Source organism: Diceros bicornis, unplaced genomic scaffold (genome assembly GCF_020826845.1).
Source record: "Diceros bicornis minor isolate mBicDic1 unplaced genomic scaffold, mDicBic1.mat.cur scaffold_55_ctg1, whole genome shotgun sequence".
Classification (NCBI taxonomy): domain Eukaryota; kingdom Metazoa; phylum Chordata; class Mammalia; order Perissodactyla; family Rhinocerotidae; genus Diceros; species Diceros bicornis.
The window spans coordinates 4503703-4515072 of NW_026691429.1; positions in this window are offsets into that span (position 1 = coordinate 4503703).

Genomic DNA, 11370 nt, shown 5'->3' on the forward strand with positions numbered 1-11370 from the left:
TGAAAACTGCTTAGAAGAGGGCCTGGTACTTAAGACATCCCCCAAAGTATTAGTTTCTTTCCTCCCAAAGGATTTTATTTGGAAATATTAGGAGATATTGATAATATTTGAGCAGGAAGATACATCATTAACCGTTATATCCTTTAAAGTGTTTAATAAACTAAAGGTAAGTCTGAGACTGAAGTGTTGGAGTTGCAATCCCCTAGTTTTCTGCTGGCGGGTATATTTTATGCCTGGCACAGAATGGGAGTGAGTGCATTTTGAGCTTCATTCTCAAGATATTGTTCTACGGAATGCATAGACCTGCCCATAGATCTACAGGGCTTTGAAGAGTAGAAATAACTTATTGTCATCACATAGCAAAAGCATTTTGGCGTTCTTCTTTCTGTAGCATCTGCCCCAGAGGATGAAACCCTAAAAGGTAAAGAGGAGAGACCAAGATGCAAATAATTGGTCTTTGTCTCAGCTGTAAAGAGATGACCATTGCTGTCATAGCCAAAGAAAGGCAAGGCCAAAGGAGCTGAAGTCCCAAAGTCTTAGGACCTAATAGCATGAGCAGTGACGTCAGATATAAGGAGAAGGTAAGGAACAGCATCAGATGAACCTGATTGGAACAAAGGGAGGTGGCCTGGAGATGCTGGTGTTTTGTCTGGATGTAAGGGAGGAGGGAGCAGAGTGGAGGGCACCTCCTGCTTTCCCAGTGGACACAGGCTGAGTAAAGACTTGTCTTCTTCAGTCTCATCATAAATGTGTCAGCCTGTGATTTAGTTATCTGTGGTCTCTTCCAATTAAACAAGATATGTGCAGCCATGACCATCCTGGAGATGCTCATCCAGAAACTGTTGTTGGAGGATAACTGTTCACAAAGCTTATGTAAAAAAAAATGAGAGCTCCCTATAGGGAGGCTGAGTGGATTAGCGACAGCTTCCTCTCATCCTTCAGTCTCACACCATGCCAGAATAATCTTCCTAAAGTACCACATTGATCATGGGAAGCCCTACATCGAATGCTTAAGTGGCTCTCATTGCCTATAAAATCAGTCAGACTTCTCACCCTGGCATTCGTGGCCCTCGCTGAGCTGACCTCATTCTGTTGTGAGCCTTCTTTCTGATGACTCAGTAAACCATACTTTCTTCTTTAGCAAAACTAGTTTACTTGAGCTTTTATAACTTTTTAATTCTTTGTGCTTTTATAAATCCTCCTCATTCTTCAGGGGCCAATTCAAATTTATTTTCTGTCTTCCCTGAAGTTTTTTCTTTCCAGTCCAGCTTCCAGTATTTTCCTTCCTGTGAATTTCTGTAGCAAATAATTTGTTCGTATTTAATTTGGCAACTAATCTTGTGCCATCTTGTGATGATATTTTATGGTGGACTGTTGTTTACACCTTTTTCTCTTTGCTTACATTTTCATTGTTTTATTTTTTTATTTATTTATTTTTTAAAGATTTTATTTATTTATTTTTTCCCCCCAAAGCCCCATTGGATAGTTGTGTGTCGTAGCTGCACATCCTTCTAGTTGCCGTATGTGGGACTCAGCCTCAGGATGAACGGAGAAGTGGTGCCTCGATGCGCACCCGGGATCCGAACCCGGGCCACCAGCATCGCAGCGCGCGCACTCAACCACGAAGCCACAGGGCCAGCCCATCATTGTTTTATTTTTTTCTCCAACCAATTCATGAGCTCCTTAAGCCAGAGTCCCTGTTATCAAGTTACTTTTTAAAAGAATGAGGTTACTTTTTATGTCTCACTATATCAAGCTAATGATTTACAAGTAATAGGCCCTTAATGAGAGTTTCTGTGTGTGTGTGTGATTATATGTGTCTTTTGACAGTAAAAATGAAGATAAATAAAACTATATGCCAGAAAACATCAAGGATATCTTACAAAACCAAAGATTTTCCTAAGAAAAACAGAACTGAATTTTCCTGGAGCCAGACATGATGAGATGTTGCACAGAACTGAGGATGCCACGTCTACTGTGCAGAGACTGGATTGTTGGAGGCAAGTGTGGAAGCAGAGAGATGAGTGAAGAGGCTGTTTCACTCATCCAGGGGAGAGAGAATTGTAGCATATGCCACTGTGTTAGCAGCGGAACTGCAGAGAAGTGGATAGACTTGATGTGTAATTTTTGACAATACAATTGATAGAACTTGGTGATAGATTAAATGTTTGGGGAGAGGTAAAATCAAGGAGATGAGAGAAAAATCAGGGATGACTTTTGGAGGTGGTCAACATTGTAGAAAGAAAAGTAGGAAAGTGTCGGGTCATGAAAGTTGAATATAGCCAGGAAATCAGCTAAGATGAAGAGAAGAGCATCTATTGGATTTAGCAACGTGGAGCCCAGTGGCGATCTTAGCAGAAGATTTTGGGTGTGTTGTAGGAACAGAATACACATCACTGTGTGTTGAATAGTGAATGAAGACTGGGAGGGGAAGAAGTGTAGACATGGTGATGAGAGTCTTTGGAGAAGCTTGTCAGTGAAGGAGAGCAGAGAGAGAGCCATCACTGAAGGAAGCCAGAAGGTCAAGGAAGCAGGAGATAAGACAGGCTTACTAAGCAAGTCAGTATTCTGTGTCAAGGACCCCTTGTGGGCAGTGTCAGCAGAAACATGTGGACTGATGATGAGTAACGATGGTTTCTCCACCTTTGTCCTCCATGCAGATACATACCATGGCTCCACAGAAGCCCCCAGTTGAGGACACGGTCCCAGGGCCAGGGTGGACTCAGCCTCTGAATTGAAGGAGATTATTTCTGACACCTAGAGAATGGGGGATCCTAATAGACTTTAAGGTCCCAAAGAAAAAAGACAATGGCATGGTTTGCCACCTGAGCGTGTGCACTGAAATTTGAAACCATTACACTTCTGTGGTGTTCCCAGTGGTGTTCTTCTGTTATTTCTGCTGCCTGGACTCCTCCCCAACTTACATCGCCCCATCTCCACTTTCTGTCATTCAAGAGTCAGCTCAGTGGCCCCAACTTCTGGGGTGAGAGTACCCCTCCATGCTCCGATGGCACCTGGGTGCCCACTTCCATCCGACTTACTGTGTTGGGTTGGGATGGCACCCACCTGTCTCCCGGTGTGCATTCTCTTTCTCTCTATGCCCCATCACGAGCCTGAAACCTGGAAGCAGAGCAGCTGAAACACAGTTGACATCTGGCAGTTAGGAAGGAGCCCAAACTCCCGAGTCATATTTGAGCGCCACCATTTCTTGACTGTGTGGCCTCAAGCACATTATTTAACTTCTCTGTGTTTTGTTCTTCATCTGTAAAATGGGGGATACTAAAAGCACTTACCTCATAACACTGTTGTGAGGATTAAATGAAATAATACCTATAAAGCAGTAACAGTACCAGGCATATAGTAAGCGCTCAATAAATGTTGCTATCATTATTAAGGCATGGTAGATATTGATGCATTTTTTATTGAAAGAATAAATGAGTAAAGGGAAAAATAAAATCTGATGTGAAAGGAACCAGAACATGTGTCAGCCTGTTTTTCAATGCCTCTTCTGCCAGGCCAACTTGAGTATATCTCTGGTGAATTGCATAAGTTCTCTGAGCCAATTTTCAGGCCATGTACAAGGAGGAGTGAGGACAGACAAGCAGTGGTTTCCTGGGGGTGCCTGGAACCTGACAGAGCCGTCTGGCCAGTCTGATCAATGAGGATCAAAGGAAGGCTGCCTCTCCATGAGAAGGACAGTATTACTCATGACCTCTCCCTGCTCTCTCACTCCTGGTACCTCCCAAATTAAGTATCTATGTACAAGACCTTGTCTCCAGCTCTGCCTTTATTGATAAAGCTGAGACACAGATTGATAAAGGACAAGTATGTAAATATGATTGTGTTAATCAGCGTTCTCCAGAGAAACAGAACCACTAGGAGACATAGGAGTGCCATGATCTTCTGTCTGCAAGCTGGAGACTCAGGAAGGCTGGCGGTGTAGTTCCAGTCTGAGTCCACAGGCCTGAGAATCAGGAACAACAATGGTATAAGTTCCAGTTCAAGGGCGGGAGAAGACTGATGTCCCAGCTCAAACCTTCAGGCAGAGAGAGAGAGAGAGACAGAAAATTCAACTTTCTTTGGCATTTTTGTTCTATTCAGGCCCTCAGTGGGTTGGATGAGGCCCACACACAACAGGGAGGGCAATCTGCTTTACTCAGCCCACTAGTTCAACTGCTAATCTCTTCCAGAAACACTTTTACAGACACCCTCAGAAATAATGTTTAGCCAGCGATCTGGGCACCTCGTGACCTGGTCAAGTTGACCTATTTAACAGCCTAACTAATGATCACAATTATTAATATAGATGGGATATTTACGTATTTATGAAATGTGTATACCACTTTCAACTGTTCTTTGATAAGCAGGACTGTCTTCTGATATGAGTTTATGGCCTTTCTGATTTCTTGGTTTTAAATAGCTGTTCTTTTACAAACTGGCAATGATGATAGATAGTAGTCTCTTAAAAAATCTTGACTTGTCAAAATTAAAAAATCCATAACCCTACTTGGGTCTCTTGTATTTCTAAAACATTTAACTTTGAAGGGATATCCAAAAGACAGAACTCTTGGTTTGAGATTTGGGGGCCAAAGGGTATGGTGATGGACCCTGCGATGAGAAGCAGAGCCATGAGGTGGTGATGCTGGCCCGTCAATTTTGTGGCTCTTGTTCATGGAGAAACAGGCTAAAACAGCTTCAAAGCTGGTTTTGGCCAATGAAGAGGTAGATTTAGAGTGACAACTGGGCTTTTCCATTTTATTTTCAAGACCTGGTTGGTTTTCTATCTTGGCTGTATCCTGGCAGATACTTGCAGTTTTGTCCCAAGGTTTGCATGGCAAAGATGGTCCTACAGCAAAATATCAGCTCCCCTGATGTATGAAAAATGTCTGCTCATGTTAGCCAAGCTCAATTGTCCCCCACCTATGCTGACATTTTCCTGTGGACGTTCTGATTTCTTAGTTACTTTGGGGTAGCTGAAATTCTCTAGTAGGAAAGAATGAACTTAATTAGTCTTATGTATTTTAATTTTTCATTATACAAATAATATATGAAGCAGTAGCTTTGTAAAACATTAATTAAAAGTTATATATGGATCAAGCTAAAGGCTCCTTGAACCACAGCCCCACATATATCTGTCGCTGTAGAAAAAATATTCTTTTCTTTTTGTTTTGTGTGTTTAAAGACAATGGTATAATATGCACCTCATTCTGCAGCCTCCCCTTTTCACCCAAAACTATATGGGAGATACTTCTGTAACAATTTGCTTGGATCTGCTCCATTCTTTGTCACTCTGACATGTTACTATGAATAAACTACGTCTTGTTGAACCATTCTTCTTTTGGTGCACGTTTGGGTTGTCCCCATTTTTTGCTATTACAATATTATGAAGAATATTCTTATACATGTTTCTTTTTGCATCTGTGTGAAGGTATCTCCTGGGCAGATACTAACAAACAGAACTGCTGAGTCATAGAAAATGCTCATTTGAGAAATTCAACAGGTAATTTCAATTTGTTCTCCAAAAGTTTTGCCTCAGTACTGTATGAGTGGATTCATTTTTCCATGTAACCAACACCTGAAACAAACTTTGTAAATGTTTGTCAATCTGATATCTAAGGCATGTCTCTTTGTTGATTTATTTTGTATTTCTGTCATCTCTGGGAAGGTTGAACACTTCTTGGTTACTGGCATTTCATATTTCCTCCACTGAGAATTGTTTGGCTGTTCGTATCCTTTGCCACACTTCCACTGGATGGTTTGTCTCTCATTAGTTTACAGGAGTTCTTCATATAGTCTGCAGAGAAACCCTTGATTACATGTTGGAGTGTTTTCTTCTGTTTTTTTTTACTTAATTTACGGTGCCTTTGGTCTTACAAAGTTGTATTTTGCTGTAGTTAGTTTTATGAATCTTGTCGACTAGAGTTCTGCTGTCTGAGTCTCGTTTAGCAAGACTGTCTATTATCCAAGATATAAAGATGTTCTATAATCTTTTTAAAACAATCTAATACTTTTAATATTCATTCAACTTTTATTGTTTATTATATTCAGATTTGGAGTTGATTTTTAAGGAGTGGTGTGAGACCAAATAGAATATTTATTAATATTTTGTCAAATGAATATCTGATTGTCCCAAAATAATATATTGGCTATTACCAGACTTTATTAACATACATAGTGAATAGTTATGTCAAGTGCTGGTAGATCAAGTAAATCACAGACTGACAAATGACTGTAGGATTTAGCAATGTGGTGGTCACTTGTGACCATGGAAAAAAGAGTTGTAGTGGGGTGGTGGGGGTTCATTGGAATGGGTTCAAGAGAGAATGAGAGAAATCAGAGATGGTGAGTACACACAGCCATTCCTGAGGTCAATCAGTTGTTCTTTTAAACCAATCAGAAGATGTTTTTGACATTTTTAACAAATGGCTCAAAACCATGAAACTCTTCATGTAGATTTTAAAGCAGATGAGAAAGCCTTCCATGTTGAAGTTCTGAAGTATGAGTTTCATACACTCATTGTTTTTGGCAACAGAACAGAGTCAATCCTCCTTATTCAGTAATTTGATATTCGTGAATTCACCTAGTCACTAACATTTACAGGTGAATCCAACCCCAACACACACTGTGTTTTCCCTGGTAATTCCTGGACGGGTGCAGAGTGGCAGAAAGTGGGAGTTGCCTGAGGCGCACGTTCCCAGCTGAGGTAGAACAAGGTGACACTCTTGTTTCAGCTCTCAGGTCAACAAGTGTCCTTTTCCTGGTCTATTAAATGGTACGTTTTTCACCTTTTTTTGCTTCTTGCTGCTGTTTTTCCTCTTTGTAATGATCCGCAAACATAGTGCTGAAGTGTTGTGTAGTGTTCCTAAGCACAGGAAGCCTGTGATGGGCCATATGTAGAAAACACTTGCGTTAGATGAGCTTCCTTCAGGCATGGGTTATGGATAGTGATATTGGCTGGGAGTTCAAATAATGTGTCTACAGTCTATACTAAATAAGGTCTTTTCAAAAGAGACAAACATAAAACAAGGCTATGCGTTGACAGGTTCCCAAACATGTCACGACCAAAGACTGCAGAAACCTAACCTTGTCCTTCCCCTAGGAGCCCTGGTTCAGTCTGGCTCATGCAGTGTTTGCTAAAAATTAATAGAATGTAACTCTTCCAAATAGGGAGGATCAATGGTAACATGATGGAGATATTTTCAAACCTCTCTTTTAAAAATGATGTCTAAAAAGCAGGTAGTTTCTCAACTAATGGTTGACTTGTCATCTTTACTTTGAAAGGACAGGGTTTTTAACAGCATCTGCTCAGAAGCATATCTTTGATAGACACATAAAAAAATCTCAGCAAATTGGGGACAACTGTTTTTTGCAAGAGAAAATGTGTATAGAATACATATATTAACTTCAAGCCAGTAGTTACCTTTGGGGAGGAAAGAGAGAGGAAGGAGAATGGTGTCTTCCACTGTGTAATATTTCTTAAAAAACGACATCAATAAGGTGTGCTCTGTTAGATCTCAGCAAAGAGTAAATGGTTTCTGTTATCCTATTCTCCTTCTAAGTATATTTAAAATAAATATGTAACTGGAACTGAGATGAAATAACACTAACGTAATAGATGCTATTTGCTGGAGTGCTCCCACCATCTGATGGACAGCTCATGATGGGTTGGTGATGTCACTGACACCATCTAAAGGTCAGGACACGTTGTTTACCAGCTGTGGAGCTAGAGAAGGCTCGGTCACCAGCAGCAGAGCCAGAGTTACCTCAGCCTACAAAGTTAGAGCCGCATAGAAGCAGATGCTGCTCCAGCTGTGGGCTAGTGAGAGCTCTGGCAGCAGCTCCAGAGCTCAGGTGCAGCCAGCTCCAGAACGAGAGCTCCTCCAGCTCCCACACTCGACCAGCTCCAGAGCAGCAGCCATTCCCATCACTCGCTCCCGCACCACATCTGTCAATAAGGCAGAGCTAGAGTCAGTCTCAGGACCGGAGCCAATTCTAGAAGCAGGTCAGGCACCATCGCCTGAGACAGACCCAGCTCTAGCCCCAGCTCAGGTCCAGCTCCTGAGCCAGTTGCACAGCCAGAGCTGGGGGGATCTCCAGCATCAGCCACAGCAGTGGCTCCAGCACTAGGGCAGCTGCAGCACCACCCACATCGCCAGCAACTAAGGCCCGGCCGGCTCCAGCCCCCACCCAGAGATGTCTTTCCCTTTTCTATGTTTTATGATTTCTTATGTTTTATGTGTTCCAATTTAGATTCAATAAAGTTTAATGTTTTCATCACTTAAAGTTGTACAATTCAGGGCCGGCCATTAACTACATCCTCTATGCTGTGTACCGTCACCGTTATCTAGTTCCAGATCATTGCTTCACCCCACCAGAACCCCTGTACCCATGAAGCAGCCATGCCCCCATATCCACTCCCCCACCCCCTGACAAGCACTGATCTGCTTCCTGTCTCTGTGCATTTCCCTGTCCCTGGTGTGGCTGTCCTGAGCACAGGCAACCCTCCTTTGGCCCCTCCCCCCCATGCTGAAGACCCCTGAGGATGCCAATGTGTTCAGTGCCATGAACCCGATGCCTAGTATGACTTTGACCTGAGGAAGCCCACCGTCACCAAGGGGGTGAGGTCAGGCATGGAGCCAGCTCAACCCTGCTTCACATGAAGAAGAGGGACTCCATATTGCCAAGGGCACCTTCTCCTCAGTCCCTAGTGCTGTTTAGCCACAGGGCCACCCTCCCCAGGGTCTGGCTAGCTGGGGAGATGAGCACGTACAGACTAGAGTGACAAAAACCAGGTGGCCATCTTTTCTGTCCAACCAGCTGGCCCAGGCTACCCAGGAGCAGTTTCACCCTGAACCTCTCGTGCTGCAGGCCTGATGCCTGCCAGTCAGCAGGCTGTCCTGGCCTCCCGTGGACCACTGGGAGCCTTAGGTGCCTTCTGCCCTCTAGGGTCCAAAGGACTAGCTGACCTTTGCCAAGGAGTGCTGCCCATGGGCATGAAGCCCTGCCTGCCACTGAGGCACTGCCCTCTGTGCACCTCCCTCACACCTTCCCAGGTGCGGGTCACTTGCATCTGTGACTTCAGGTGTCCCAGAGTCCCCACTCACCCAGGGGGCGTGACCTCTGCAAATGCAGCCCTTCCATCCAGCCTCCAAGCCAACAGGCCCCAACACAGGCTTCAGGACCAGGCACAGCTCCCACTCCAAGTGCTGGGACACCTCAGGTGGGGCCAGGACCTCAGTGGCAGGGACATTGTCCAATGCTCAGCGAGCACTTGGCTGGTTCCTCCAGCTCCAAGGTGGAGGAGAGCAACATGAGTTTTGACCCAGAGTCCCCTGACGGCAAGGAAAAGAAGATGGCTGCCCTCCCCATTCTCCCTGACAGCTCGCTCCCAGTCCCTTCTTGCCCGGGACCAGTGTTCCCCAGCGACACCTACAAAGGGACCAAGAAGCCCAGGAGCTGGATGCCGGCCTGGGGTGTCCTGCCGGGTCCAGAGACTCTGCTGATCATGCCACCCCCACAGTTATGGAAATCAACCGCCCCCTGGTCCCCGATGGTCTCTGGTTTCATCTTGGCCTCCAGCAGCACCTCTTCCTCCTCAGCCTCCACCACACCCATGGCACCTTTGGTCACACACAAGCGTCGTGTCTCAGGCTCTTCAACCATAGCTCCTCGCTGGCCCTCTCCATCCACACGGTGGGCGATGCTGCATCATCCCTGTCCACCTGGAGTAAACAACAGCAACGTGGACAGGAGCGTCTTGTTTAGCCCACTGGTGGGACGTGCCCTTGGTCCCGTCACTCAGAGCTCTCTGAGCACAGACCTGTCCTGAATGGCTACTTTGACAAGAAGCCCTCTCTGGGCCCTCCAGGCAGCAAGCCCAGCCCAGGCAGGAGGTAGGCAACCGCCACAGTGCCCACTGTACACGGGAGGAAATGGAGGCAGCCTTCTCATCCTGTTGGTTCTTGGGGATCTGGGCTTGAGTGGAGGTGGATAAGGTGCCCACCAAGCTCCCTCCAAATCTAGGATCTAACCGCCTGAGGCTCTGATGAGACTGCTCGTTCAAGTCCAACCAACCTGTAGTGAAGCCCGACTCCTTGCCTGAGTCACAGCCCTGTGTGATCTGGTCTAGACACCGTCCCCAGAGTGCACCCCTCACCGTACCCCACCCTCCCTAAAGCCTTCCTCCCCAAGGACCCTGCCAAGCCCCTGCCCCCTTCAGAGCTCCTAGCCTGCAGTGCCCCTCCCCCGAGCCCTCATCCAGGATGGACTCACCTCTGTGCTGGGCTCACAGGCCACCTCCTCAGGCTCCTGTGCTAGCAGAGCCTTTAGGGTCAGATTGACCTGGGGTCAAACCCACAGCTGGGTCACCTCACAGCCCTGTGACAGGAAAGGTCACGTGGTGTCTTCTCGGAGCCTCAGTTTCCTCCATGAAAAATGGGGTCAGTGACTCTGACCTCAGGAGAGTGTGTTGGGATTCAAGCAGGGAGACGAAGCTGCCCAAAGTGCTTGGACTCAGGAGGTCGCCTGGTTGGGGGAGCCCCAACGCAGCACAAGGCCTCGATGGTCAATGCTGGGCTCAATGCTGGTGAAAATCAAGGATTTCTAGTCCCCTGTTCACGTCTGGACTTGGTCACTTAGAGCAGAGTGACCTTGAATGCTGGGACCACTGGTCATCTGTAAAATGGGGTGCAATCACTCAGCACCCAGTGGGCTCCCTAATAACAGTAACTCCCTCCAATAGTTGCCCAGCTGGGCTCCCTTCAGCTGCTCCTACACCCGCCAGGGCTGCAGGCAGGGACTGGCTGGACCTCATGTGGTAGGGAGGGGGTGTAGAGGAGGAGGGAGAAGGGCAGCCTGGCCTTCTCCCTGCCCAGGGTCTGTGTCCACCACTGTCTTCGTGTCCGCAGGACCAGCCATGCATGGAGCTGGACCCTGGGATGGAGTCTGTGGACCAGGACAGTGAGGTTGGTGTATATTCAGTGACCCTCACGTCCCCAGATGTCCAACCTACCCAACTGTGCACCGTGTGGCCCACCTGGCTTCTGTGGCATGTTCCTGCGATGTAGGGGATGTGAGGGTCACCGAGCAGTTGGCTGGGGAGGGGACAGACGAAAGCAGCCATGTCAAGGGACCGTTGTGTTACACGTGTGTGCTGTGAGCTGTGTCACCCAGAAGTGCTGTCTGCAGGGCCCCTCTGTGTGCCTGACCATGGACAGGAGGCCTGGTTGCCGCACAGGAGAGAGGCCTGTGAGACCGTGAGGGTATCCCTGCCACACTCATGTGGGCAGAGATCCCGGGCCATGTCCATGCTCATCGGGGCTGATGTTGCTCTGTGTCCAACCGTCACAGGACAGTTGGGAAACTGAGGCC